Source organism: Staurois parvus, unplaced genomic scaffold, assembly GCF_062004578.1.
Source record: "Staurois parvus isolate SC_StPar_1 unplaced genomic scaffold, SC_StPar_1.0 ptg000508l, whole genome shotgun sequence".
Taxonomy (NCBI): domain Eukaryota; kingdom Metazoa; phylum Chordata; class Amphibia; order Anura; family Ranidae; genus Staurois; species Staurois parvus.
The window spans coordinates 2,094,774-2,119,400 of NW_028318304.1; positions in this window are offsets into that span (position 1 = coordinate 2,094,774).

Here is a 24,627-nt window from a genome sequence, read left to right on the forward strand (position 1 = left end):
GGATCTGAACCCAAGACCTCTGCTGTTTTTGGCAGTAACTCTTCTTGTTGAGCCACCTGAGATGCTGGAGATCTCCCTGTCTGATCTAGACAATCTTGCCTTGTACCTTGTTTCTCTTTAACCTTGAGCCCTTTGCTCCTCCCTGTTTGGCAGATTATTGTGCTCTCTCCAGCCAATAGCTCATTCTTTCACTCTTAGTCACACCTGCTGTCCGTATCTTCACTACCACTTGTTATTGTCCTTTGGCTTGTTCCTCGACTATGCTTTCTCTTGATCCCTAACTGCAACCACTTGTTACCGAGCTTTGACTTGTTTACCAACTATGCTTTTCCTTGATCTCTACCTGCTATAGCTGCTACTGTACACAACTTGCTTACCTTCTGGTGGGGTGGAGGAACATGACCTGGTACAAACATGCAGCAAAACTCATCTCCACCATCAGAAGCTATCAGTTAGTGCTTAAGTCTTCAGGCATACCCACATCATCTGCCAGGGTGACCTGCTTGTATACATATCCTGCTGATCAGTGGGAGCTTCTGTACTACTATAGCTACAGGTCTCCCAGAGCCTAACCCCTGACTGTGACAGTAATTATGTACAACGTAAATCATAGATGTCAAGAAAACCAGAGAGCACAAGGAGATGGATTGCACGAAACCCAACGTGCGGGCGTTTATTGGGGAGGTTTTTTGGGCACAGACCACAGTTCCTTTAGTCCACAGATCCACACCAGGCACAGCAACACCGTAACGTTCTCTGGAAGGCAATATGGAACAACAGGGTTATGGTAATCCACAGGGTTCAGTCTTTTGGTCAGCACGGGGTTAGTCCACTTACTGGATGCGGGGAGCCAGACACAGAGGGTTACAGTCCACACAGGCAGCTCCAAGCAGGGCAGGATTAAGTCCGTCCGGCTCACGGCAACAAAGAGTTAAATCCAGGCAGGGAAGATGTCCAGCTCGCAGGCTCACAGGGAACAAGAGGTAAGTCCAGGCAGGGAAGGGATTCCAGGCAGCAGAGAGTTCACCCCACACAGGAGAAGACAGACAGTCCGGTCAGCCAGGGAGAGGAGAAGGGGGATGGGGGATAGTCATCAGAGAGAAGCTGGCACTGCAGCACAGCCTTCTCTCACACACAGCCAGGAGAACAGAAGGGGGGTTGCCCTGCTCACTCTTAAGTACAGAGCTAGGCGCCTTGCTGCTGCAGTGGTAACCCGAGACTTCCTGTTGGGTTACCATGGCAACGGGCCCTGTCTCCCAGGTCTCCGGACCCGCCCAGTGAACAAGGCCTTTGTCCCTGTCAGGCATGGAGCCCAGGAAGATGTGTAGAGGGGGCAGGGAGGGGGGTGGGGGCCTGTTTGTGGATTCCCTCAGCAGGGGCCAGCCTGCTAGGGACAGGTGGGTGAGGGGCTGCTGGAGGCTGCCTGTGTCAGGGACACAAAGGACTAGAAGTCCCAGCATGGACGGGACAGAATAGTAAGGGGCTGTTGAGGGGTGGGGGGTGGCAGGCAGCAAGCCTAGAGGATGGGGGGGGGGCCAGCTACGTGACAATAGGAACCAGAGACATGATGATAGGACTACATTTCAAAAGTGCCAACTTTACTTAACTACACTCCATACTACATGACATTAAATGGGATAAAAATCAAGAAACAAAGACCAAAAAGAGGCAAAATTGGAGTGCTTTAAGAGCATAATAAATAATAGCATTAGCCAGTGCATTCAAATGAGCAACAAATATGTAACCCATTGAAATGTTATTACTTTCAATACATTAAAATGGATATTAGATGGCTGTGGTTGGCCATTCAGGGTGATTCGCATGGAGAGAACAGCCCTCTGGAATTTGTATGCTGTATAGCTGGTGAGAAGGGCAGTCAGGGACTACATTTACCAAGAGAGGTAGCGTGTGGGCTGGGGCATATATATATCAAAGCCTGGGAGATTGGCCAGGCTGAAGTGTCAAACAAGGCCATGGAGCCAGGGTTGGAGAGAGAGGAAGAGCAGAAAGAGCCTACTGACCGCCAAGTCTGGCACGCTGCCCAGCAGGCCAATCTGACAGCAGGAGACCAGATGAAATGCTGAGTCTGAGCCAGAGAGTTCATAGACTGACCTCATTTGCAGAGAAAGACAGACCACTTTGATCCGCAGGATTACTTTGATCGGGTGAGAGAGACCCATGCACCCACTAATCACTTGAATACTGGCAGTTTGCCACCTCAGCTATCTACCTACACATAGTTGCCTCAGTTTGTGGCCTGGTTCTCACAGCCGCCATTGTCAAGATACATCTACATTGCAGTTTATTGTACAAGCTGACCTCATGAAATACAGTTGCAGGCCAGGATACAGCTGTGCCAACTGAAACATCAAGTTTCTCTTCTTCAACAAAGCAAGATTCCCATTACTGTTATCTTTTGCCTTTAAGTCTGCTCCATGTTGAGCCTAATTCACTACCACCACCCTAATTCACTACCACCAAGTGGAAAGGTGTTAAATCTCCTTTATTCCTTCACTATCTTTGTGTCACCATCCCAAAGAACTATATCCCACACCTCAACTCAACTTCATACCAACTAGGCCCTAAGGACTGTGCAGAAGATATTGTAGTGTTCTTAACTGGTTGTCGCCCAGCCACAGTGTTTTTACTGCGACAGGGCGGCACCTCTGCGCAGAGCGCCGTTTTTTAACGTCACTCGCTCTCCCGCTGTTTTCGTGGGCGGGGGGGTGCGCGCGCCCCCGCCAACCCGCGGGTGTCACCATTCGATCCCCGAGGGATCAATCATTTGGTTTCAGCCAGTGATGTCCAGTTGAAATCGGATGATCAGTCCCTGTCCTATCCTGTCCCGTGTTGACAGTTACACAGGACAGGATATGATGTAATTCTTCTCTGCCTGGGCACATTCCGTTCCAGACAGAGAAGAAGACAGAAGAATTGTGAGTAAAAAGCACTACACTTACAGTTAGAACACACCTAGGACACATTTAACCCCTTGATCGCCCCCCCCCCCCCATTTAACCCCTTCACTGCCCTGTCACCAGTGTCATTGATTACAGTGAACAGATTTTTACTCATCACTGTATTAGTGTCGCTGTTAGCGTCAGTTAGCGCCCCTCCCAGATAGCGTCAGATTGCCCGCTAGTACACCAGTAATCACATTTAACCCCTTGATTTCCAGGAACACGCTCACTTGCACACTAAACCTCCATTGCTAGTATAGTGTCTGATTGGATCAATATCTTTGATCAGATCAGCGCTATACCAGCTTTCACATTAGTATAGTGTCCCCAAAAACGCAGCGTTAGCGGGACCAGCCCCGACACCTGCCAACACCTGCATTTAGCCCCTATGCCAACCCTTCTCACCCAGCAAGTGCAGTGTCAGTAGATAACTGTCACTTGATAGTTGAGTCGCACTGAAGAGGTCTACAGGATTCGGAGCATGTCAAGTGAGAGCGAAGGGGAACACTCACTGACAGAATCCAGCTCAGAATGCGAAGCTGTAGACATCAGCGGCACCCTGACAGCTAGCACAGATGACGGAGAAGAGGTCCCTGCTAAGATCAGGCGTACCCGACCCCATTTCTAGGTTGCTGAGGTGGTACAAACGCATGATGACTCTCATATGCAGCAGAGTGCCAGCACTAGTGCCGCACTACCTTTTGGTGAACTAGCACCAGAGGCCTAGTACATCCTGGTCTTATACATACCAGCACTGCAGTATCACTTGGTGACGTGGCGAGTCCCATAAGTGCAGTACAAGCTGGTGTGGTGGCAAGCACAAGTAGTGTCCCTCAGCCACCAAGAATTCGCACACAGGCTTGTAGTGCTCCTAATATCCTTCCGGATATGCTTGCAAATCCCGATTGGCAACCCACAAATTCTGAAGCACACTTACTTCCCCCATTCACTGCCCAACCCGGAATTAAGGTGGAAGCAAATTTAAATACTCCCCTTGCTTTTTTGGAGCTGTTTTTGATGATGATCTTTTGATTTGATGATCTTTATACAATGATTGTGGATCAAAGCAATTTATATGCAGGACAGTTTATCGCCTCCAACCCAAATTCAAACCTTGCCAGACCATTCGTATGGAAACCCATTACGGTTTCCGAATTTAAAGTTTTTTTGGGCCTACCCCTCAACATGGGCATTAATAAAAAAAATGAATTGCGGTTGTATTGGTCCACAGACCCAATTTATCATATGTCTGTGTTCTCTGCTGCCATGGCCAGGCAAAGATATGAGATGATATTGCGTTTTATGCACTTCAACGACAACACACTCAGTTGTCCTCGGGGTGACCCTCAATTTGACCGGCTCCACAAAATTCGGCCCCTCGTAAATCACTTTAACCAAAAATTTGCAGATGTGTATACTCTCCAAAAAAACATCTGTATCGATGAGTCCCTCAATTAATTTTCTGGCCACCATGTATTCAAACAGTATATCCCCAGCACGCGTGCCAGATATGGGGTCAAGATGTATAAGACCTGTAAGAGGGCAACAGGCTATACATGTAAGTTTCGGATTTACGAGGGAAAAGATAGTCACGGGGAGCCCCCCGGATGCCCAGACTACATGGGGAGCAGTGGCAAGATAGTTTGGGACTTGGTGTCATCCTTTTTCCATATGGGGTACCACTTATACGTGGACAATTTTTATTCAAGCGTGCCACTGTTTAGACATTTGTACAATCTTGGAATTTGCAGCACTGTGCGACCTAATCGCCGGGGCTTCCCCCAACGGCTTGTAAATACCCGTCTTAGAAAGGCGGAGAAAGCCTGCTTGAGAAACGAAGAATTGCTCGCAGTGAAGTGGAAGGACAAACGGGATGTTTTCCTCCTGTCTTCCATTCACGCAGATACGACCATCCAAATTTCCACGGCAGCTGGTGTTGTTGAGAAGCCCCTCTGTGTCCACGATTATAACCTTAACATGGGAGGGGTGGACTACAACGACCAGATGATGAAGCCGTACTTAGTTTCCTGAAAATCCAGACGCTGGTACAAAAAAGTGACTATTTATTTATTCCAATTGGCTATATATAATGCTTTTGTTCTTTACAAAGCAACAAGACCTAGTGAATCCTTCCAAAAATTCCAGGAAGATATCATCAAGGTCCTTTTGTATCCAGGAGGTGCTATGCCCCAAACCCCCAACCCAGATGCAGTTAGCCGGCTGCTTGAGAGGCATTTTCCCGATGCCATTCCTGGTACCCCAACCCAAAGGAACCCCCAAAAAAGATGTTGTGTCTGTAGCAAATGTGAAATTAGGAGTGACACCCGCTATTGTTGTCCCTCCTGTCCTGACCAACCTGGCCTCTGCGTCAAGGGCTGCTTCTGCCTCTACCATACACTAGTGGATTATTAGTATAGGATACAGCTTTGCACAGTTCAGGGCACATTTACACAGGGTCTCGAAAGATGTTAGGAAGTCAGGAAACTGGCTATCGCATTTGGAGAGACCCTACAATCTGTTTTTAAAATGTTTAAGTTAAAAAAAAAAGTACAAATCCCCCCAAAAAATTTTAAATTTTAAAAACCAAAAATAGTTATAGTTTTTTTTGTTATTGTCATTTTTGTTATTGTTCCACTTTTACTGTTTTATTGTTACTGTTTTATTGTTAACCATTTCTGTTTGCAGGAATGCTTTCAGCTGCAGCACTGACCTGTTTATTCTGACAGCAACAGGAACTTGCTCTCAGAATATACATAAATCAGTGTGGGCAGCGCTGTCGGATGAGATTTTTCATTCGGAGTTTAAAAAAAGAGCATATATGCCGAAGCATGGGGGCCAGGGGTGGCCAGTGGGTGGATGGCCCCTATGCTTTGGCATATATATTTTATATTTGTTGGCACATTTCATGTGTGCCCACCATTAGAAGTGGGTGGTTGAAGGGAGGTTTTCTAATGGTGGGCATACCACCACACACTTTTCCTTGCAGAGATATTTCAATTATAAAGTTGTTTTATTGAGTTACTGTTTTATTGTTAACCATTGTTGATTTCTTTGCAGGAATGTCAAACTGCAGCACCGACTTGTTTATTCTGACAGCAACAGGGTCTTGCTTTCAGAATAGACATAAGTGTGTGCAGTGCTGTCGGATGAGATTTTTCATCCGTAGTTAAAAAAGGAGCATATATGCCGAAGCATGGGGGCCTGGGGTGGCCAGTGGGTGGATGGCCCCTATGCTTCGGCATATATATTTTATATTTGTTGGCACATTTCATGTGTGCCCACCATTAGAAGTGGGTGGATGCAGGGAGGTATTCTAATGGTTGGCATACCACACACTTTTTCTGGCAGAGATTTCTCCTCTTTTTTTTTCTTATACACCCAACAAGGACCAGCGACGTACTGGTACATCACTGAACTTTGGTTATACCAGGGTGATGCCTGCAGGTGCAGATATCATCCTGAAATAGTTTTTTTCAGCCATCGATGGGCTTTCATGTAAAAGCATTCCTAGTGGCTAATTAGCTGCAGGATTGCTTTTACAAGCAGCTGGAGAAAATGCCCCCTCCCCCGCTGCCTTCCACGGCCTTCTCGGGCAGTCCCTTGCCATCGGGGAAACCTGAGAATGCAGCCGGTGTTTCTGCCAGCAGACTATAGAGCTGATTGGAGACCAGAATGGTCACATATTTTTTCTTTTTTTATATATATTTCAAAACTGTGTGAGAAAAAATTAGATCTGCAAAATACTTACCATGCCTCTTTTTAAATTCCTTGGAGTGTCTACTTTCCAAAAAGGGGTCATTTGGGGGGGTTGGTGCTATCCTGGCATTTCAGGGCCTCCGAAACTGTGATAGGTAGTGAGGAAGTGAAATGAAGAAGTTACGCACCTTCAGGCTTTCAAAGTGGTCATTGGATTTCAGGCTTCTGTATGTGGCTAGGCTCCCAAAAAGTCTCACACATGTGGTATCCCCATGCTCAGTAAAAGTAGCAGAATGTATTTTGGTGTGTAATTTTGTCAGCAATATATCATTTAAGTGACAATGTCAGGGCTCCCAGGTGTGACCAGAGATGTGTGACTGACGCAGGGAAACGCAGACCTCAGATATGTTATGAACAATATAATTTATTAACACTAACAATACAAACATAAACGCAGTGCAATACTAAACATAATACAGTGCAAACAAACCCAACCAACCACCCACAGATAACAGTACATACAAGCAAGCGTCGTCAGGCAGGCCGGGTCAATATCAATAGGGCAGGTAGGTACAGGGGGAGCAAGCGGAGATTGGTCAGGGTCACAAGCCAGGGATCAGAACAGGTAGCAAGCAGCGTGGTACAGAGGGTCAGACAGAGGGATGGTCAGGAGCGAGCCGGGATCAGAGCAGGAGAAGTCAGCAGCGGTTCAGAAACAGGATGCAGGACAGAAACAGGATGCAGGACAGAAACAGGATGCAGGGCCCAGGACAAACACACACCAAGACAGAGTCTGTGGGTCTGGCCATCCCTTAAATACCCCAGCATAATCAGTTACAGGTGTTAGCTGGCTGCAAAGTTGAGTCTCTGATTGCTGGGAACACCCGCTGGCCAGTCCTGGTACTGCAGATCAAAAGGCAGGTGAGTCCCACCATAGCTGGCCAGTCCATTCCTGACAGTACCCCCCCCTCAAGGAGCGGCCTCAGGACGCTCCAAACAGTCCTAGCTGGGAAAAATGTTCCACCGCCCGGGTCTGGTAACTGGCGGGATATCAAAGACTGGCACACCGGGCAGGACTCCGGGCAGCGGTACACCGGGCAGAGGCACATCGGGCTGGACTCCGGGCAGAGGCACATCGGGCTGGACTCCGGGCAGAGGCACATCGGGCTGGACTCCGGGCAGAGGCACATCGGGCTGGACTCCGGGCAGAGGCACATCGGGCAGGACTCCGGGCAGAGGCACATCGGGCAGGACTCCGGGCAGAGGCACATCGGGCTACCAGGCGAAGCGGCAGGCAGCGGGCCACGGGGCGGAGCGGCAGGCACCGGGCCCCCGGGCGGGGCGACAGGCACCGGGCCCCCGGGCGGGGCGACAGGCACCGGGCCCCCGGGCGGGGCGACGGGCCTCGGGCCCCCAGGCGGAGCGGCGGGCGCCGGACTCCCAGGCGGAACTACAGGTCTCGGGCCCTCAGGCGGAGCGGCGGGCGCCGGACCCCCAGATGGAGCGACAGGTCTCGGGCTCTCAGGCGGGGCGACAGGCATCGGGCCCCCAGGCGGGGCGACAGGCATCGGGCCCCCAGGCGGGGTGACAGGCATCGGGCCCCCAGGCGGGGCGACAGGCATCGGGCCCCCAGGCGGGGCGACAGGCATCGGGCCCCCAGGCGGAGCGGCGGGCATCGGGCCCCCAGGCGGAGCTACAGGTCTCGGGCCCTCAGGCGGAGCGGCAGGCGCCGGACCCCCAGATGGAGCGACAGGTCTCGGGCCCTCAGGCGGAGCAACAGGTCTCGGGCCCCAAGACGAAGCGGCGGGCACCGAGTCACCAGGCACGACAGTGGGCACCGAGTCGTCTGGCAAGACTGCGGGCACCGAGTCAACTGGCGGAACAGCGGGCATCGAGTCAACTGGCGGAACAGCGGGCACCGAGTCGTCTGGCAAGACTGCGGGCACCGAGTCGTCTGGCAAGACTGCGGGCACCGAGTCGTCTGGCAAGACTGCGGGCACCGAGTCGTCTGGCAAGACTGCGGGCACCGAGTCGTCTGGCGGAACAGCGGGCACCGAGTCGTCTGGCAAGACTGCGGGCACCGAGCCAACTGGCGGAACAGCAGGCTTCGAGTCGTCTGGCAAGACTGCGGGCACCGAGTCAACTGGCGGAACAGCGGGCACCGAGTCGTCTGGCAAGACTGCGGGCACCGAGTCGTCTGGCGGAACAGCGGGCACCGAGTCATCTGGCAAGACTGCGGGCACCGAGTCGTCTGGCAAGACTGCGGGCACCGAGTCGTCTGGCAAGACTGCGGGCACCGAGTCGTCTGGCAAGACTGCGGGCATCGAGTCAACTGGCGGAACAGCAGGCATCGAGTCAACTGGCGGAACAGCAGGCACCGAGTCGTCTGGCAAGACTGCGGGCACCGAGTCGTCTGGCAAGACTGCGGGCACCGAGTCGTCTGGCAAGACTGCGGGCACCGAGTCGTCTGGCAAGACTGCGGGCACCGAGTCGTCTGGCAAGACTGCGGGCACCGAGTCAACTGGCGGAACAGCGGGCATCGAGTCAACTGGCGGGACTGCGGGCACCGAGTCGTCTGGCAAGGCTGCGGGCACCGAGTCGTCTGGCAAGACTGCGGGCACCGAGTCGTCTGGCAAGGCTGCGGGCACCGAGTCGTCTGGCAAGGCTGCGGGCACCGAGTCGTCTGGCAAGGCTGCGGGCACCGAGTCGTCTGGCAAGACTGCGGGCACCGAGTCGACTGGCGGAACAGCGGGCACCGAGTCGTCTGGCAAGACAGTGGGCTCCGAGTCAACAGGCACGACAGTGGGCACCGGGTCATCAGGTATCGGATTGTCTGGCTCGACAGCGGGCATCGGGTCACCAGGTATGACAGCGGGCACTGGGTCACCAGGCATCAGGTCATTTGGCTTGCCAGCGGGCACCGCGTCATCTGGCAAGGCAGTGGGCACCGGGTCACCAGGTATGACAGCGGGCTCTGAGTCAATTGGCACGACAGCGGGCACTGGATCAGGTACCGGATCATCTGGATCAACAGCGGGCATCGAGTCAACTGGCCTAATAGGATCGTCGGGCTGGATCAGTTCATCATGCTGAGTAGCGGCATCAGGCTGAATGCAGGCATCAGGCTGAGTAGAGGCTTCAGGCTGAGGAGAGGCTTCAGGCTGAGGAGAGGCTTCAGGCTGAGGAGAGGCTTCAGGCTGAGGAGAGGCGTCAGGCTGAGGAGAGGCGTCAGGCTGAGGAGAGGCGTCCGGCTGAGGAGAGGCGTCCGGCTGAGGAGAGGCGTCCGGCTGAGGAGAGGCTTCAGGCTGAGTAGAGGCTTCAGGCTGAGTAGAGGCTTCAGGCTGAACCACGGAAGGCAGGCTCACCGGTTTGGATACTGGCAGGATGGTATTGGTTGGAAAGAATTTTCGCTTTTTCTGGTTTTAACTACTGGAGCACTGCAAGTAAACGCAGGTCTGCAAACAAATGGAGCAGCTGGAGACAGAGAAAAACTGGAGGATGGAACAGGAGAGGGAGCAGTTGCTACAGAGGGCTTTTTTACAGGGTTAAAGGCAGGATAGGTGCAGTGAGTGGGAACAGGGTACTGACATGCGGTAGATAGCCAAGTATACTGGGCTGTAACTGGAGGAGCTGGTGGGAATACAGGAGTAGAGTTAGAAGCAGGACTGGGTTTTTGTAAGCTGACTGAGGCTGGGTGCAACAAGTCTGTCCATGTCTGCAGTATGGGTTGAACAAAGCTGAGCTTACACAAAGCCTGTCTGGTCAATGACTGCACTGCGTTTATACAATCTCTCAGTGTCTGTGGTGAACATGTGGAATAATGCTCCAGAAAGTAACCCACATCATCCTCTAATAACCACACCAGGGACTCTACCTGGTCTGCACTAAATGGTGGCAAAAATTCATCCCTGCATTCGGGGGAACCAGATGAAACCAACTCAACACAAACCTGAATCAATGGCTGCACCATAGAGAAATCTGTGCCCTGATCTACTAGAACATGAGCGAGCCGCATACATTCTAGCAGTTCATACCGGGGATACTCCTTCAGAGTCTGATAAACATACTCTCTGTCATCAAGCACTAGCAGAGATAAATACTCAACCTCATCCAGATCCATCCTTCCCATCAACAAGCCAAGATGGCTTCCCTGTGCAGCCACTTCTGGTCAGGATTGGCCTTGGTGTAATGTCAGGGCTCCCAGGTGTGACCAGAGATGTGTGACTGACGCAGGGAAACGCAGACCTCAGATATGTTATGAACAATATAATTTATTAACACTAACAATACAAACATAAACGCAGTGCAATACTAAACATAATACAGTGCAAACAAACCCAACCAACCACCCACAGATAACAGTACATACAAGCAAGCGTCGTCAGGCAGGCCGGGTCAATATCAATAGGGCAGGTAGGTACAGGGGGAGCAAGCGGAGATTGGTCAGGGTCACAAGCCAGGGATCAGAACAGGTAGCAAGCAGCGTGGTACAGAGGGTCAGACAGAGGGATGGTCAGGAGCGAGCCGGGATCAGAGCAGGAGAAGTCAGCAGCGGTTCAGAAACAGGATGCAGGACAGAAACAGGATGCAGGACAGAAACAGGATGCAGGGCCCAGGACAAACACACACCAAGGCAGAGTCTGTGGGTCTGGCCATCCCTTAAATACCCCAGCATAATCAGTTACAGGTGTTAGCTGGCTGCAAAGTTGAGTCTCTGATTGCTGGGAACACCCGCTGGCCAGTCCTGGTACTGCAGATCAAAAGGCAGGTGAGTCCCACCATAGCTGGCCAGTCCATTCCTGACAGACAACTTTGTGTAAAAAAAAAAAATAAACAAAAGGGGTCATTTGGGGGTGTTTGTTCTATCCTGGTATTTTAGCACCTCAAGAAATGTGATAGGCAGTCAGAAAGTAAAAGCTGTGTAAATTTCAAATTATCTATACCATAGTTTGTAGACGCTATAACGTTCACACAAAGCAATTAATATACACTTATTGGTATTTTTTTCTACCAAAAACATGTAGCAGAATACATTTTGGCCTACATTTATGACGAAATTAGAGTTTTTTGGATATTTTTTTTTGACAGAAATGAGAAAATATTGGGGGTTTTCTTTAAAATTTTTGGGGTTCTTTTGTTTATAGCGCAAAAAATAAAAAGCGCACAGGTTATCAATTACCACTGAAAGAAAGCTCTATTTGTGTGAAAGAAAGGACATATATTTTGTTTTGTTGCAGCTTTGCATGACTGCATAATTGTCAGTTAAACTAGCGCAGTGCTGTATAGCAAAAAAATGGCATAAATTACAATATCTATACCATAGTTTGTAGACTCTATAACTTTCACGCAAAGCAATCAATATACACTTATTCAGATTTTTTTTTACCAAAAACATGTAGCAGAATACATTTTAGCCTAAATTTATGACGAAATTAGAGTTTTTTGGATATTTTTTATGACAGAAATGAGAAAATATTGGGGTTTTTTTCAAAATTTTTGTGGTTCTTTTGTTTATAGCGCAAAAAATAAAAAGCGCACAGGTGATCAATTACCACCGAAAGAAAGCTCTATTTGTGTGAAAGAAAGGACATATATTTTGTTTTGTTGCAGCTTTGCATGACCGCATAATTGTCAGTTAAACTAGTGCAGCGCTCTATAGCAAAAAATGTCATAAATTACAATATCTATACCATAGTTTGTAGACACTATAACTTTCACACAAAGCAATCAAGATTTTTTTACTAAAGACATGTAGCAGAATACATTTTGGCTTAAATTTATGACTAACTTTGAGTTTATTTTATTATAATTACTTTATTTTTTATAGCCGAAAGTAGAAAATATTGTTTTTTTTTCAAAATGTTCAGTCTTTTTTTGTTTATAGCGCAAAAAATAAAAAGCGCACAGGTGATTAAATACCACCAAAAGAAAGCTCTATTTGTGTGAAGAAAAGGACGTAAATTTTGTTTGGTACAGCATTGCATGACCGCGCAATTATCAGTTGAAATAGTACAGCGCCAAACAGCAAAAAAAGGCCTGGTCAGGAAGGGGGGTAAATCCTCAGGAGGGCAAGTAGTTAAGGGACAGTTCTCAATTGCAAATGAGAATTCTCTCTCGTTCACATCTATTCCTTGTCATCTAGTTCTGAGGACCCACAGTGAGCTTACCTGTTTCTTGTTAGTTGATTTCTGCTCACTGGGGTTTCAGCAGTCCCCTCAGATTTGAGGCAACGGATTAGTTCTGAAAGTAGGTCTGGTAACAGTTATTGTTGCTTTATGGTGAATGTTGTTACTCTTACTCACAGTTACCAAGAGTGGTTATATTTGCTGCATATATCAATTTAATTTTGTTCTTTTTGACCAATTTACCTTTGCTTCCAATATAAACTTCATATTGGTTTACACTAACGTGTGTGAGTCCATTTTACAGTTGTGATTTAAATGAAACACAAATGATGCAGCGCTATTACCATAAAAATTCTTCACACATAAATGAATAAGTGAAACAGTGCAAAATTAGTGACACAAACAACATAAACACACAATATTAAATAGTGCCAAAAAACTCATAAATAATCACGTGTGACAAGTGTCAATACGAGGTCCTAAAAGGACCAAATAACATAAATGGTGCCCCAAGTAATCCAATGGGATCCAATAGTGCTCCAAATCAAACAAGTAAGTCACAACAGGACTCAATGTGCTAAAAAAAACCTCCCACCGGAACTAAAAATCAGTTCCCACCATGTAACACAAAACACACGTGCATCCCAATAAACACATAAACTAAGAACTTATCATGCAAACAAACATGAATAAATGAATAAATATATAAAGTCCTGTGAGGTGTAAAACACCTGACAATATACAAAAAAACATATATAAAGTCCACAGCAATTCTTGAAGAAGAAAAGAAAAAAAAAAGTGCTGATAAATGTGCAGAGATATCCAAAAATGGCTGAATTGCCCGCTCACCTCCCTCTTGCGACTCGCACAGGGTCAAAAGGCCTTCAGGATCACTAACACATGGACCCTTAATAGTAGGTAATCCTCCACAGCTCTCCACACTGACCTCCGCTCATGTACAGATTCAAGCACAGGCTCACAGGGCAGCAGATCTCCTCTTCAGGCACATAAGGTGGCTGCAGCCACTCCTCTCATTTAGGCGCACCCTGAAAACCCACCTCTTCAGGGAAGCCTACCCCTCCCCCTGCTAATTGCTGATCTCCTCCACTCTTCCAACCACTCCATCCCCCACAGCTATCTCCTCCTGTACCACTATCCCCTCCCTCCTAGATTGTAAGCTCGAAAGAGTAGGGCCCTCGAACCCCTCGTGTATCACATTGTATTGTTATTGTACTGTCGCATGTTCTGTCTCCCTTTGTAATGTACAGTGCTGAGCGCACTATTGGCGCTTTATAAATACTGTATAATAATAATAGTACCCCATAAATGCCTAACCACTTCCTGCCCAGAAAATTTCTATACTTGTCTGCAAGTCCTCCCAATCATGCGTGTCAGGTGCTCCCCTTGGGGCGTGCATCGGGCATGATTTGTGATGGCTGTGTCATTTGGACACAACATATCGCATATTTGGGTAAAGGGCAAATCACAGGGGCACTTTTTTTTTTATTATTTTATTTTTATAAAATGTATATCATATATACAAATACAACAGTTTTCCACACATTAAAATCATACAATCTCCATAACAAATTTTACATAATCCCCTCCCCTACCCCCCCAAGCCCCCCATATGGTCACCTCCTACTTTAAACCTCTTTCTTCCTGTTTTTCTAGTTTTTGATAGGCAGGGAAGTAGTTAGATAAGAAAAGGTTAGGAGTAAAATACTGATTTTATTCCTAACCTTTTTTTATCTAACTACTTCCCTGCCTATCAAAAACTAGAAAAACCATCAATCCTATCCTATCTGAACCCTTCTTTTACCCTCTGATCAATTCTAAATATCTCCTGGATGTTTTAAAAAGCATCCACCTGTCCCAAATATTCTCAAAGTTTTCAATTTTATCCTCTCCAATATGATATAGTTCCTACATCCTGTATATAAACTCCACATTAGTTATCCAGTCTATGATTTTCAGGGTTTCCTGAACCTTCCAGAACCTAGGGATCAATCCTTTCGCTGCATTTATTAAATTAAATCTCATCATGCTCTTATATTGTTTCAACGTGAGATCAGTATTATGAAACAAACAAACCCAGGGATCCTTCAGTACACTAATCCTCGTTATTTCCTGTATTTGTTGTATTATTTCCTGCCAAAATTGCTGTATTTTAGGGCAATCCCACCATATGTGTGCCATTGCTCCTTTCTTCCCACACCCCCTCCAACATATAGGTGAATTCTCTATTCGTTGATTATGCGCCACACTGGGTGTAACGCACCACCTTACTAAACATTTACAATTAATTTCTACTGTATTGATATCCATTGCACCATGTGTTAAATTAAATTTTTTTTTTTCTTGTTCATTTAATTTTGTTCCTAATTCCTTTTCCCACTTTTCTAAAAATGGTGGAGAAACAGTTCCAGATATAGCAGTAAGAATCTTATATATGCGAGAAGTAACATGTTTTTGCATTATATCCATACTAAAAAGTTGTTCAAATGGATAATTGTCCTCCGTCGTCCTTAGTGGCTGTGGGAGTGCTGTAACAAAATATCTTAATTGATAATAACGCCACTAATCTAACATAAAAAATATTTCCTTCTTGTTTTTTAAATCTATAAAAGTGCACAATTCCCCTTTCCCAGTAATATCTTTTAAACATGCATTTCTATCTTTTATCAATTTACCTGCAATATTATCTTTCCCCGGAGAGAAGAGTTCTGTTCCCGCCAACGGTATTAGCAGTGAATTATACTCCCACCCCCTTTGTTTGTGAATTCTGTCCCATATCCTGAAAACATTTTGTGTAAAAGTGCTTTTATTTTCCCAAAATTTTCTAAACAGTGTACTTTCCATCATTAATAAGTTAAGGAGAAGAAAACATAGAGGCTTTATAAATATACTGTATCACCCAACATATGGTTTCTGCCCAGTAACCAAAAAACATGCATACAAAAAAAGGGGGGCCGTGAAAAGAGATTCGACAAAAAAGTGGTTACATAGTGGACAGAGTGCGATACTGAAAGTAGTTACACAAATTATGCTTTATTACACAATATAAATAGACAATTAGGGTAAATACCCTGGTTCACCATCACCTCAGTATGAGATAATACAAAAAGACCTAAAATCACATAAAAGCAACATCAAGATCGGTCTTAGTGATAAAGTGCTGCATATATAGTGACAGAAAACTGTCTAATACACTTGCAGCACCAACACATTGGTTACACCACCAGGTAGGGGGTGTATCAAAAAATTGTACCATAAGGTATTATATATTATGCAATACTATGCATTAATGGCTGATATCAAGCACCAAATGACAGTAACATAATTACTCATAAACCTATACGGCAATGTGGGTGAAAAATTGTGGATAAATGTGGGGATATGTATGCCCCTATAATAACGATGATAGCAAGAAAACATCATTATTGAGGGCATGAGTAGGTGGTGAACATGTATTGATTCACAATGAACAAGTCCATTTTGTATGGATGGAGAGTCAGTAGTAGAAGAATCACCGTTGATATCCTTAATGTAATAAAGATGGCAGGGCCCTGCTTCAAGGGGTTTCTTCCCCGCAACATGCGGGCTATTAACCACCTTAATATTGATGAAAGTGTAAAGCCTGCTGGGTCCTCCGTTTCTTGTAATATATAAAAGGTGTCTGGCACCTGGATGGTAAATCATACTGTCTCCATCCTGTAATGAGTTGATGAGAAATGGACAGTCAATCAATATATATTATGGCGTATAAATATTTAAAGTGGCGATCAAACGCCTTATTCCGTGTAGCTGTGTGACAGTTCACTTACCACCCAAGCCATAGGTGATATTCTCTCAGAGTTTCCTTTGTCTGGATTACCAGGCATAGTCCCAGAGGCAGCCGCCACCATCGGGACTGTATCCGGCGGGCTCCTTTTTCCCCCCTTGGTGCTTGTGCAGCCTTGCACGACTCGTAGCCAGCAAATATGGCCACTTCCCTTCTGGTCAGCGTGTATGGCGCCAATTCGTATGACTGGAAGTGACGTGTCTGACGTATGACGTCAACGCGTTTCGCCGATGGGCGTATCTCACTCGGCTTTGTCAGGACCAATGAAACATCTGCCTTTCACATTCCTATTTATACTGGGCTCAGCACCGCCCAAATATGCAAATCAGTTGTTGCCAATCATTTTCAATGGAAAAAAGAGCTAATTACTTAGCAAGACAACTGATCATATGGTTCAATTAAAAGAATAGATACCTGGGAACACCGAGAGGGGGATCACCTACTTTCTTGAATCTTTTAGAGGGATTTTATGTAAGCCATCTAAATTCCCACAAGGTGGCGCTGCTAGTTTATAATTCTACACAGTGACCTATTTTTCTAAAAATACTTGGAGATCGCGCTCCATATTTAACCCTTTTGGAAATAGAGTATCAAGTTTATAAATCCAATACTTTTCACGTTTTAATAGTTCTCTGTCAAAGTCACCTCTCCTCTGTGGGAAATTTAGTCCATAAATAACTTTAACTTTAGTACCCTCTAATTTACCTCCATGGTATTTTGTTGGGACTCTTCATCACGGTGCTGTGAGGCACTATATGGCTCCCCCCTGAATAGCGGCTATCCTTATCATGAGGTAGGTACTGTAGGGGTTTGGTTATATGTCTTTCAAGTTTATTAAGAGTGCTATATGTGGGAGCCGAATATGAGCCATCTGAATTTGGGGTATCATTTATGTTTCATAGTTAACCTGGCCCTCACTGGAAGCATTAGGAGTGGTCTTATCCAAGGATGCCAATGGTTCCATAATCTATAGATTCCACACTGACAAGTGACTGACACAGTGGACTTTTTTTCTAATCTATTAACCTCCCTAGCAGTATGATTATTTCAGATTTTTGGTGCTGAAAGCGGTACCATTATTTTGCATGGAAATATGTAGTTTTTTTATTGTAGGCTGTAATTTTTAGGAATAACTCACTGAAATCTGTCCGAACAAGAGTCTATTAAATATCCCGGGTATGATAAAATTTGAAACACGAAATCATAAATTATAATTTAATAAATAATCATAAAAAAATAATAATATAATAATAATACATTTAATTCAATAATATAATCAAACCAAAAACACTGAAATTTGAAAAAGTTCGCACATTGCTGAGCAAAGTCACAAAATCGTTTTCAGTGTCTGATGATGAATTTCCCTACGAATCATTATCACTCAATTCTGCAAGTGGTTCTGATTTACTATCGCTGTTCTCTAGCTGATCTAAACCCGCTTTTGACCTAAAGGGACACTTTTTGGACGCCATGGACTTTTCTCAGTTTCCAGGCAGAAAGAACAGCTAAAACGCAGGCAGGGCACAGGACAAAGCACTAGGGACAAAATGTATGTGAAATGGGTTGAAACAGCAATGTTTTACTATGTAATATTTGTTTGGAAAAAAATGACATTTTTAAAAATTATACGCCCGTATGTCCCGACGTCACAGGGACCGGAACACAGAAGCCGGATGTCGGCATCGGCCAGAGGAGATGGCCGGGGATGCTGCAGGGGACACATCGCGGGAGCGCACGACAAGGTAAGCTCTGCAGGGAATCCCTATGCAGCGCTGCATTGTAAGCCCGAGTGTAGCTCGGGGTTACCGCTTTTGGTACTGACATTTTACCCCAAGCTACACTCGGGAATACCGCTAGGGAGGTTAAGGTAATCCATACTTTGGCTCTAGATATAATAATCTTTGTTGTTTATGCGATATGACTATATAATATAGTTACATACTGCCCTGCAGCAGCATTATCTATTATCATTCATGTTTTGGTCCCCCTTAGGTCCGAGGCATTTTGTACTATCATACTTCCACAGCTTTGGAAACAATGATGGCATAGCACATTTTCCTTGCACCTTTGAGTAAGTACAACCTGGAGTGGTGGGATATATGTGTTGTATTGTGTATTATCCTTGATTTCTATATTGTGGCCTTGTCCTCCTAGCCATTTGCTTCTGCACCCCCACGCCCATCTTGGGATTGAAGTGCCACCTGGCTGTGGATTGCCTGATCCGTTGTTTTGAGAGTCCTTCACATTGTAACATACATACTATGTATATTTTCATGTAAGTGCCCTAGAGGTGGCATTCTAATTGCATATATGTCTATTGTTATCTTTTGTGTTGATTACCTGTAAGTCTGTTTATCTAGCAGACGCGTTGCAAGCCCCTGAGGAAGTGACTCCAGTCGCGAAACATGTTGGGCCAAGTGTAGCAGTGGAACCCCCCGTATTTTGAAGGAAGTGGACGGACTCTATCATTGTTCAATGTCTATATCAGGAAATTAAATGTATATGTTTGGGGAGAGTATATGCTCAATGCGAAGTATAATTTTAATCACTGAAAAAAATTGGTGAGTTATATGAATAAAGCAATATATGTTTTTATATTTAAGTATCGTGTTTACTGTACGTGCCTAGAAACTCCATAATTATTTCACACATATTCTCATATTCTTATGTAATGCAGAATCAGTAAGCTGCAATGTATATATATATATATATATATATATATATATTGTGGGAACTAGCATCAAATGGTAGAGCTTTTCCAGCACACAGCCACTCGCTTTCTTTTTTAAAGGTCTCTTAGCCCAATTTTATTAAAAGGAAAGTTCCATAACATGTTTCCCACGCAGGGGTATCCACCATCAAAACAAATATACAGCATCCTGGCTTGAACACACAATTCTGCCGCTCTGGCCTTCCACTATAGGCTCACAGCTGTCTCCTGCAGGCTCCTTTATAAATATCTGTTTGCACACAGCTAGCAGTCCCTTGCTGCTCTGGCTTCGACCTCTCCTAGGTGGAGCCCTCCTGACTCCAGGGCAATGACCTCCTGCCTACCGGGGTGGAGCCCAGAACCCTGGTTAACCTGTGTAATCAGTGTGCTGGATGTTCACAAAACATGGTCCCAGGATTGGAGATTTCATCCCTCCCAAATCACTTAGAAATCTCCAGGCCACAGGTCCCAAAACGGACTTTACAAACCAAAGAGGAAACTGATAAATCAGTTTCCTCTGCACTAAGAGAACTGCCTGGAGCCCCTCAACCTGTATAGTTGAGAATCCTGGGTTATCACCCTGGCAGGATACCGCACTGCCACATATCCCCCCCCCCTTTGTTTTGACCCCGTAGGGTGCAGAACACACATACCCAAGCTCTTTAATTTGGAACCTCTGTGCCAGCTGTCACCCACATGAGCCCATTCCTGACTGACATCACTTTCAAAGGGAAACTTTACTTCCTGTGTTATGAGGCAACTTTCCCTGTGTTATCCTACTACACTGACTTGGGCTCTATAAAGACATTGTGCCTTTTACGGGTACGCTTCAAAAGCGTTGCCTCTCTATTTTCCTTGGGGCCACCCAAGTCATCTTCCCATTAAGGAATTTACAAAACTTGGTACCTTTCTGAGGATGAGGTTGACACCTGAGTTTTAAGTGTCCGATAACATTAAAGCTACAAAGCACTTTCCACAGCTGGTTTCCCTTTACCTTTGAAGGGGTCACGCTTTTAAACACAAAAAGTGTGGGCTCTTTTATTGGTCTTACCTTAGTCCTTCTTTGAATTCTATGTACGGGCATCTTCTTACTGTCCAAACTTAACTTTGCTCGTTTCTCCCTGTACAATGCATACCTCCTTTTGTCACTGACATTCTCAGATGACAGCAATGTCCTACTCCCTTTCTGAAGGACAGATCAATTGTCTTGCCCTTCAGATGTTTTTATGTGAGGGGACCTCTTTAAATATTCCACTTCCTTCAAGTTTTCCCTCTGGGCAGATAAGCCATTTAAAGTTTCTCCTCCCAGACTACCCTCCTGAACCTGTAAGGGGCCTAATTCTACTGTAGCTTTTATCTCAGCTATGTCTGCCATATCATTACCCACCACATCACATGTTTCAGGGTTATCAGCACGCATGTCCACTTGACCTTCAGGTCCATCATTAGGCTTATTGTCACCCACAGAAACTAAATGATCAACATTTACCAGTGCCTCGCACTTTTCCTCATCATCATAAATATCAACATTTACAAGGGCCTTGCACTCTTCTTCATCATCATAAATATCAACATTTACAAGGGCCTTGCATTTTTCCTCATGGTCAGAAACATCCACATCTTTGTCATAACTCATTTCAGCGTTCAGCAGGGCAGTGTCTGGAGACCAAGCGCACAAAGGGGAGTGGTTGTCTACCATGGCAACATCAATATTCACCAACTACACTGGCACATGAACTTCTTCCAGCAACTGTCCTGACACCTGACCTTCATAACATAATTTCACATTTGGTTTGCTGAGCCCAATCACCTGATTCGTGCCATCTGACACTTCCACCAACACCAGCTCGTTTGGTATCACATTATTCATCACCACGCCCTTAGATCATTTGTGGTTTGTGGGCACTATCTCTGCTATGTGCTCAATCTCACTTGGGCCAAGTGCTGTTGCTGCAGATGGTGTCCCTCCCAAAATGGAAGGGCCTTCCATTTTGGGAGGGACACCATCTGCAGCAACAGCAAGTGTGCCCTTGTCTATAAGCTGCTCTGCAGTCCCTCCATTTAGCACAGCAGAAGTCGTGTCTACTCCACTGTTGGAAACAGAGGCCCCTTTCAACAGATTTTTAGCCCATCCGTCCCAGTCTACTTTTTCTATTGTCCAATCAGAGGTACTACGCAGTACCGCACCAACTGCCAGAGGAGACACAGGACAGGGTGGCTCAGCAGCAGCAGACACATCACATATATCACTTTTGTTCAAACTAACTGTGGCAATAAGTTTTTAACCTCAACAGGTTACAATACCACACCCTTACCACCGTACTCTGATGGCGCTTCATTAAACTCATGAACACCATCATGTATTTTATTGTCAGTACTGACAGACTCCGTTAACCCATTATCACCATGAGCATTTTCAAATATTTCAGTTTTACCAGCACCATAGTTGTCCCAGGCAACCTCTGGCTCCAACACACAGAGCTCCCAGGAGGTTTCCAGGGACACCTCTGCAGCCCTGGATACCATTGCCAAGGGCAACATCATGTCTTTAACCATATTCCCAGCAACACTGTTACCTCTAGTGAGCTGTGCTAGCACATCACCATCCATAACATTACATTTACTAACAGTAACCCTTACGTCGGCATGACCATCAGCATTTTCATTACATATTGACTGCGTGTTTTGTGGGTCATCCCTGGCTGTTGCCCAGCTGAGCAGCATGTGAGCCATGCCTCACAGCACCCTCTCTCTTTAAAGGGGCACCATTTCCTGTTTTGGCAGCTCCATAGCTAATCTGGGAAATCCTCTGCTCCGTCACTGCAGGCTCCTGGGAAGTTTCCCTGGGCATCTCTGCAGCACCTGTCACTAGGGAACACGGTGCCAGGACAGTTTACCTTCCCCAGCCATCTGCTGGATTATAGCAGGCACATGCAGAATCCACATGTCCTTTTCAGTTTTTAGTCCTGCTGCCCATGGGGCTTCTCCCTGTGCCTCCCCACTACTCAGGGTAGCACACAGCAGCAAGTCCATATCCATCTGTATTGTGGAACTCCCTGAAGGACACACTCTCACTTCCTTGGACTCAATCCCACAAACCAAAAGTCTTACCAGTTCCTGTAGCAGGTGTCATAGCCTTCACTTGAGTGCGTAGACTCTCCTCTGTGGTGTCTCCACAGGCTGACTTCCCCATGTGGCCACGGGGCAACAGTGCAGCCATTCCGGACCAACTTACACCCCCTGCAGGTAACACAGGATCCCTGTTGCTAGGGGTAACTTTAAACGTGCTCTCAAAAGGCAGTTGGCTATACCTCATGCAGGATGCAAACTGTTCTGCCCTCTGTTCTGGGCTGACCACTTCATCTAACTGGCCGTAACACAAAAACTTGCATTTCTCTGGCTTTCTGATACCTTGGCCTTCCAGTGACACCTCTCCCAACCTGGAGCATTGCTGGCGAACCATAAGACGCTGAAATTCCCCTTGAAGAAAGAGTTCCTCTTTAAAGGTGCAGTAGTCATCCTGGTCCCAATTCATCAAATAGTAAATCGACCAGAACTCTGTCGGTAATAAGTGTTGCAGCAGCTCTGGCCACCAGTCCCTAGGCCATTTTCTCTGTGTAGCACGTTTTTCAAATTTTACAAGGAAGTCCCCAACCTCCTCTGTAGGTAGCATGGGTTGCATGTAATCAGAGGCCCAGAACCTAGCCCTTCGTGCCGTAGACTTTACATTGCAGCTATTGCTACAAGCAACCACACTCCTCGCAAACTTGTGGTCAGCCTGTCGCTCATTCCTTGCACTCAGAGCTGACTTGCCAAACACAGATGCAGGCCTTTGCTTTGATATGCAACTTTGCAATGGAGGCTGGGACAAAGGGCATTTGGAGACAGCGTGCCCCCACTCACTGTACCGCAAGCATCGTTCTTGCCAGAGTGTCTTGTCCAGGCTCCCCACATTGCATCCTTTTGCCAGCTTAGGTCTCTGCACATGAATAGCTGGTCTCCTTTCAGCAGTGTTGCCAGGGGCAACAGCAGCAGTTTCCCACTGTGGCAAACTCTGTTCAGCCATGTATGGGGCTCGTTCTGGGGATAACAATCCCTCTGATGAGCTTACTTCTTTCGCAGGGATCTCCAATTCTGCCCGCATCCTCCACCATATGTGGGAACTAGCATCAAATGGTAGAGCTTTTCCAGCACACAATCACTCACTTTCTTTTTAAAGGCTTTTTAGCCCAATTTTATTAAGGAAAGTTCCATAACATGTTTCCCACGCAGGGGTATCCACCATCAAAACAAATACTCAGCCTCCTGGCTTGTACACACATTTCTGCAGCTCTGGCCTTCCACTTTAGGCTCACAGCTGTCTCCTGCAGACTCCTTCCTAAATGGCTGTTTGCACAAAGCTAGCAGCCCCTTGCTGCTCTGGCTTCCACCTCTCCTATGTGATAATCTATGTCCCTTGTGCTACCATCACCTGTTCTTTTTACAATAAAAATTTGATTATCTAAATAGCCACATAGGATAAAAATCTATTTTTGCACTAAACGTAGTAGCGACATCATCACAATGCTGTACATAGCTTGTATAGAAAGCAGGGCTGTGGTAGACAGACCCACCCACTATAGGTTGTCTACAGAAAACTACAGGAGGAGGGAAGATACAAGACCAGTTACCCTGCACAAGGAGGGAGAGCATCAGTGATTGGTCTTTATCACAGGAAGCTCCTGTACAGAGGCAAATTTCACACTGGACGACTGCAAATATCTTAAAAAAATACACAAAACACACCATAATTTAACAAAGAACAAACATGGATTTTGTATTTAGATAACATTAACAGAATTGGGTCTTACGTTATATATGTATGCTTTAAAAATGTTGAATGAAAATGATCAAAATGCAAAGTAAGAGTGAAGTGAGTAAATAAGATAAAATCTTGAGAGTCTAATGTGCTAAAGCATAAATAGCAATACTATGTGATAAGAGACAGAGAAAAAGTTCAATGGGTGTCATGGCCAAATGCTACTTCAACAGGAGGAGTCTCAGAGGTGAAAAATGAAGGTAATAAAAAAGGAGAAATTCACCTGGCCTTCCACAAGCTTTCTGTACTAAATTAGAAATGTGGTGGTAGTAGCATACTGTGTATGTTTGCCAACATCTCCAATTATTCCAATACAAACAAAGATTACATTTCTCATATGGGACATTTCCAGGCAAAAAGACCTTTACTAAATGTAAACAACCTTTTTATTTACAATGTATTAAAAATAGACATAAAATACCATTTACAGCTGA